The 7,500-nt window shown below is 37.0% G+C and overlaps 1 protein-coding gene across 1 annotated transcript in view; it reads left to right on the plus strand.

The window, feature by feature from the left end:
* Positions 1-7,500, plus strand: part of LOC123512645 (transient receptor potential cation channel subfamily A member 1 homolog) — a 79,933-nt gene that overhangs the window by 35,988 nt on the left and 36,445 nt on the right.

A 7,500-nucleotide genomic window follows, 5' to 3' on the forward strand; every position in this document is an offset into this window, starting at 1 on the left:
CGTTAAAATGTCTGCGGGTATTGTTCGTCTTATTTCATTGAGTGTATAGAAAATGTGCGGCGCCCTTCACGTTAACAGGATGCGTTGGTGGAGGCACGCTTCCTCTATAATGCCTTTTAATGATGGAGTCTAAGGGAAGAAAGATCAGTAAACATTCCTGTGTTTACGTGAGCTGCAGATAGACAGACATGCAGGCAGGCTGGCAGGCAGGAAGCGGGGAAGTGTGAAGGGAGTGAGAGACTGCTTAAAACCTTGAAGAGAGCGAGGGGAAAAATGTCCAGGAGAGAGAGAGAGAGAGAGAGAGAGAGAGAGAGAGAGAGAGAGAGAGAGAGAGAGAGAGAGAGAGAGAGGAGACAGGCAGGCAGGCAAGCATACAGGCAAACAGACAGACACAGACAGACACACACACACACACACACACACACACACACACACACACACACACACACACACACACACACACACACACACACACACAGAGAGAGAGAGAGAGAGAGAGAGAGAGAGAGAGAGAGAGAGAGAGAGAGAGAGAGAGAGAGAGAGAGAGAGAGACTAGACGGAAGCGATAGGTTAACATTTACGTCTGAATATCCACACACACACTGCCCTTCCTTGTTATTATCTTACCATCGTTACCTTCTACGGAAATCAAGATAAAAAAAATAAATAAAAACTCTTTGCAGGTGGAAACGTAAGATCTGAGCTGCATTGCATTTCCATATCTTTGTCGTTGATATTTCTTACGTAAATCAAGATAAAAAATAATGAGACAGAAAGGCAAGAGTCCCACTGTCCTACCAACACGTATGTTCTACCATTGAAACGCCCTTGAAAACCCAAATATCTTCCACTGCACCTTGTTCTACGTTATACCTCTACATATTAACCCTTCGATACCTTGTTTTTTGGGTATGATTAGATGATTTTATTTGCATTGGGAAGGGTCTGTGGTAGTGTAAAGATTAATGGCCAGACTCTTTACTATTCCAATCCACACACATGTTTCTAAAGGTGTATAAAATCGCGAAAATAATAACGAGAAAAAAGGAAACGCGGCATGGTACTGGAGGGGTTAAAATGGTAGAGAGAGCAACATTTACACTATGACAACACTCTTTACACTATAGAAAAGACACTACATTTCAACACTGCTGTTATTATATCTCTACATATCAAAATGGATGAAAGTGTTTAGTTGAGAGAAAAACAATATGACTACCTTTCAAACTCTTTATCACGGTTATATAGAAAAGCAAAAACACAGTCCTTTCAACACGTACCATTGTTATATCTCTACATATGAAAATGGATGAAAGGGTTTAGTAGAGAGAAGAACAATATTTACACTACCTTTCCAACGCTTTGTCACTGTTGTATAGTAAAGCAAAGAGTCGCAGTAGCCTTTCAACACCTGCCATTGTTCGATGTCGCAGGTATGTCAAGATGGATGAAGAGATTTAGTAGAGAGAAAGGAAAACAATACTTACATTACTTTTCCAACTCTCCATCATTGTTTTATCTCGTATTTGAATCAAGATTAAAAGGTTTAGATGCCAGAAACGCAAGGTACTGTTTACGTGTATCAAGGTGGATGGAAAGACTTAGTTGAGAGAAGAAAAACGAAACGAAGTATTATTTACATTACCTTTCTAACTCTCTTTCATCGTTATATATCGTATTTGAATCGAGATGAAAAGGATCAGAAGCCAGAAACGGAAGATACTCTTTAAATATATCAAGATGGATGAAAAGGTTTTGGTATAGAGAAGTAAAAGAAACAAGGCAATATCTGCACTACCTTTCCAACTCTCTATTAACGTTATATCGTGTTTAAATCAAGATAAAAAGGATCAGAACCCAGAAACGCAAGATAACACTATTTTTTTTTTTTTTTTTTTTTAACATCTAAACGCACTGCACTTCCTTTTCTTGTCATCAGTTCTTTTCTTACGTGAATGAAGACGAATAAAAGTCCTTGTAAGCATAAACATCCACCATTATTTACGTCTTGACATTCTCATCGCTTTTGTGGCTCCTTGTCATCTTCATCATGGTAAGCAAGCAAGCCCAATCAAGTATTCCATTCCCTCCCTCTGTTGACATTTCCTCGACAGCTGAGACAGTTGCAATCCTGCGCACACACCGCTTCACTCATTACTAATTCCTGCCACCGCTTGCGAGGAGGAAGAGGAAGAAAAAGAAGAGAAGTATGTAGAAGGATAGCAGGGAGAAAGAGGATGAGGAAAAGGCACAAAAGGGGAGGAAAAGAAGTATGTAGGAGGATAACGGAGAGAAGGAGGAGAAAAAGAAAGAAGGGTGTGAGAGGGAAGGGAAAAATTATATAGAAGGAGGAAAAGGAGGAAGAGAAGGGAAAGGAAAAGAAATATGCAAAAGAAAGAGAAGGAAGAAAAGAAATGTGTAAGTGGAGGAGAGCGAGAAATGAAAAATGAAAAAAAGAATATGCTGAGGGAAAAGAAGTAGGAGAGGGAGAGAAAAAGGAGGAATATAAGTAGGAAAAAAGGAGGACGGGGTGAAAGAGGAGGAAAAAATGCAAGTATATCTATCCAGGGCATGTGTTTTTGCAAGTAGGTCACAAATTGAATAAGAAAGGAGAAAAAGGAAAAGAAAAAAAGAAATAGGAAGTAAAATAATCCCATCCAATCAGTACATGTGTCAATACGAACGCTGCTGAAATCAAATAATAGATTCGTGAATTCATAAAAAAAAAAAAAAAAATAATAATAATAAAATAATGAAGTCAAATCAGCGTGTGCGTTTGAATAGGAACACGAATGAATAAAATATGACTCCGTGAGAATAACACTAAAGAAAAAAAATTACGTATCAAAAGAAAACTTGGTCCAACAGAAAACGTGAATGAGATTATGCCCAAACCCAGACCTAGACCCAGACCAAGACCTTTCCGTGCGCCGCGTCAGTTTAAAGCTCGAATTCAGAAACGTTTCGCTCTCTCACCACCATTATTTATTGGTTGGTCAAGGTCACAGAAATGATTATCCGGATTTTCACGTGTGTTTCTCCTGTTAATAATGTAGAGGATTGGTTAACCTCTTTAGTACTGGGACACATTTTTACCTTGAGATTTGTGTACGATTAGATAATTTTATTGACATTAGGAAGGGTCTATGGAGGTCAGAAGACTAATGGCCACAATCTTCACTGTTTTAATCCGTTCAATACTGGGACACATTTTTACCTTGAGATTTGTGTACGATTAGATCCTTTTATTGACATTAGGAAGGGTCTATGGAGGTCAGAAGACTAATGGCCACAATGTTCACTGTTTTAATCCGTTCAATACTGGGACACATTTTTACCTTGAGATTTGTGTACGATTAGATAATTTTATTGACATTAGGAAGGGTCTATGGAGGTCAGAAGACTAATGGCCACAATGTTCACTGTTTTAATCCGTTCAATACTGGGACACATTTTTACCTTGAGATTTGTGTACGATTAGATAATTTTATTGACATTAGGAAGGGTCTATGGAGGTCAGAAGACTAATGGCCACAATCTTCACTGTTTTAATCCGTTCAATACTGGGACACATTTTTACCTTGAGATTTGTGTACGATTAGATCCTTTTATTGACATTAGGAAGGGTCTATGGAGGTCAGAAGACTAATGGCCACAATCTTCACTGTTTTAATCCCTTCAGTACTGGGACACATTTTTACCTTGAGATTTGTGCACGATATCATTTTATTGACATTAGGAAGGATCTGTGGAGGTCAGAAGATTAATGGCCACAGTCTTTACTATTTTAATCCCCCACATAAGTGTCTGAAGCTGTATAAAGTCACCAGATAGTAAGCAGAATGAATATGAAAACGCGTCCTGATACTCAAGGGGTTAATCTGTTACGAGAATCATGCGATAATCATAGAAACGCCATTTAAAACCTTGTGTCACTTCAACTGGAGCCTTTAACAGTAGTGGGTCAGTGTGCACGGGGTTCAGAATATAGTCCCGACTCCTGTATCCTGAAACACCTCGGCGCCTCACCTCTACTTTAAGATGGCTCTAGTTGAAGTCACACGGGTTTTCAAAGGCATTTATATGATTCCATTGACAGATTAACAAGATTTCTACATTGCTAGTTGCAGAAGCACTATTAAGAACCCGACTGATTATCTCTGTGGCCTTGGAAAATGGTGGTGGTGAGAGAGCAAAGCATTTCAGAATTTCATATGTATTTTAAAGGCTCTAGTTGAAATCACTCGAATTTTTAAGGAAAGTTTTTGTGGTTCCAGTGACAGATTAACAGTAAAAACACTCGTAAGAATTTGTCTAATCATCTTTATAACTTTGAAAATAGTGAGAGAGAGAGAGAGAGAGAGAGAGAGAGAGAGAGAGAGAGAGAGAGAGAGAGAGATTAATTTTTTACTTTTCTTAGTTGCTTAGTATGTGTGCCCTGAAATATTGTGTTTAAAAACAATTAACTGTGTCTTTTTAGAAATTGTACTGAAGCTTAAAACTGTATCACGGACAAACATAATCCAAGTGTTTAAGAGAGAGAGAGAGAGAGAGAGAGAGAGAGAGAGAGAGAGAGAGAGAGAGTCGATGGGTCGTATTCTCTAACACTTCTGCACTTCACTTTCATTATTTCAAGAAGCTATATTTAAATTAACACGAGCTTTTTAAGGGTGTTTTTATAGTTCTAGAGGCAGATTGACAAGATTTCTACATTATTAACTGGGAAAAACACTCTTGAAAACCCCGCTAATCATCTCTGTGGCCTTTGAAAATAGTCATGGTTGAGAGAATAAAGTGTTTCCGGATACGAGTCTTGGTGTGTTGTAATGGCGATCCAATAACAGTTTCTCAGTTACTCTGCTTGAATATATACACAGGTGGCCTTGAATTCTTCCGGGGGGCGGGGACGAGCCATGAAAGAGCGCGGGTTTTAAGAAATCGGTCGCTCATGCAAGCTTTTGGTTTATGTTTATTAATGTACTAGTGGCGGAAGTTCATTTGACCCCGCACTCTCTACCGCGCAGTTGCCAATATTTGTTTTTCTTTCCATTTTTCATTTTCTTTCACCTTTTTTGTTTAGTTTTTCTGAGGCAATTGATTCCTGATTATTATTTCTCTCTCTCTCTCTCTCTCTCTCTCTCTCTCTCTCTCTCTCTCTCTCTCTCTCTCTCTCTCTCTCTCTCTCTCTCTCTCCAAGCATCTATCAGTTATGTTCATGTACTTATATCTGTTCGTGTATTTTACGTATATCATTCTATCTACTTATTTTGTATCTTATTGGTATGGCTTAGTTGATCATTCACGTGGAGATTCCCGTATTAGCTGGAAGAAAGCGTGCACAATTTTTATTTATTAATTTTTTTTATGGTTCTGGAGGCATATTGACAAGATTTCTACATTATTAACCCTTTCAATACCAGGACACGTTTTTCATACTCATTCTGCTTAGTATTTGGTGATTCTATACAGCTTCAAAAACTTACGTGGAGATTAAAATAGTGAAGACTCCGGCCATTAATCTTCTGACTTCCATAGACCCTTCTTTATAAATGAAATCGTCTAATCATACACGAAATTCAAGATAAAAATGCGTCCCTCTACTAAAAAATATCCCCTTTAGCCCAGAAATTCCCGTGAAAAGCCCACATGGTATAAATAAAGAAAAATAAAAAGGTTAACTGGAGAAGCACTCTTGAAAACCCCGCTTATCATCCCTGTGGCCTTTGAAAATAGATTATTAGCTTGAAAAAACACTTTAATCGATGGTGATATATTGTTAGGTCATCCATTCTACCTCTTGAAATATTAAACAATCCATTTATTTATTCATTCACTCATTCGGTTTTCTTTCCTCGCTTATTCATTTATTCATTCATGCATTTTGTAATTATCTATTCATGTATTCCTATATTTATTTTCGTATTTATTCATATTTATTTATCTGTTTGTATTTTCTATTTCTTTTCTTCCTTCTTTCTTTATTATTTAGATGGCTTCCTTTTTAACTGACTAGAAAAAGGTGTAATTATTTATTGATGTATTGTATATTTATTTACTTATTTCTTCATATCTGTTTATGTTACCTCTGTCTATTTCTTTCCTTCTTTCTATATTATTAAGACAGTTGGCTTCTTAACTCACTAGAAGATATATTGTAATTGTATATTCATGTATTCATATTTTATTAACGTATTTATTTATGTTTCTTTATATGTTTGTATTTCTTATATCTATTTCTTACTTTCTTTCTTTATTATTTAGACGGCTTCCTTCTTAACTCGCTAGAAAAAAAAATGTAATTATTTATTCATGTATTCATATTTATTTAGGTATTTATTTGTTTGTTTATCTGTTTATATTTCCTGTATCTATTTCTTTGTTACTTTCTTTATTATTTAGACAGCTTCCTTTTTAATTCACTAGAAAAAAAAACAAGAACAAAACAATAATAATTCTTTACTAAAACAAATCCAGTAACACATAATCCCTTCAGTACCACGACGCGTTTCCATATTCATTCTGGTTATTATTTGGTGATTTTATACAGCTCCAGAAAATTATGTGTGGGATTAAGATAGTGAAGACTGTGGCCATTAATCTTCTAATCTCCATAGACCCTTACTAATGTCAATAAAATAGCCTAATCGTACACAAATATCATGGTAAAAAAAAGTGTTCTAATACTGAAGGGATTAGAATAATGAAGACTGTTTAATCTTCTGACCTCCATAGACCCTTCCTAATGTCAACGAAATGATCTAATCGTACACAAATCTCAAGGTAAAAATGTGTCCTAGTATTGAAAGAATTAAAGTAGTGAAGACTGTGGCCATTAACCTTCTGACCTCCATAAACCCTTCCTAATGTCAACGAAATGATCTAATCGTACACAAATCTCAAGGTAGAAATGTATCCCAGTACTGAAGAGGTTAAAATTCACAAGAACTCGGCACTGCAAACCCAGCTACCCCTGATACATCGTAAGCCTTCCTCAGTTTACGATGGCATCAAAGAAAAACATTGGCGAGGGTACAGTATTACTCCCCCGCTGCGTAGACACATTCAGTCACCTCAACCTTGACTAGTACATTCAAATCCCTCTTCCCCCTCCTTGATTGCCAACAGAGGGGACGCCACAGGATTCCCAGTATATTTTGCAGCAACGTGTCTTTCATTGTCAGAGTGTGAGGGAGGGAAGTGTGTAAATTCGTCGTATTTTCAAATGTTTCTGTCCTTTTGTCAGATTTTATTAGGTTCAAGTAACTGCGGGGAGGGTTTTAGTGGAAGATGCGTACAATGTTTGGGTTTCCAAGGGTGTTTCTCGTGATGAATTATGGTTTGGCGTGACATTTTAAGGTATCCAAAGGTGTTCTTCGTGCAAAATTAAGGTTTCGTGTAAATTCTTAGTGTTTTCAAGGGTGTTTTTCGTTTTGAGTAAGGGTTTATTGGGAAGTTTTGTGATTTTCAAGGATGTTATCGTAATAAAATTAGAGCTTGGTG

This window comes from Portunus trituberculatus, chromosome 34 (assembly GCF_017591435.1).
Source record: "Portunus trituberculatus isolate SZX2019 chromosome 34, ASM1759143v1, whole genome shotgun sequence".
Taxonomy (NCBI): domain Eukaryota; kingdom Metazoa; phylum Arthropoda; class Malacostraca; order Decapoda; family Portunidae; genus Portunus; species Portunus trituberculatus.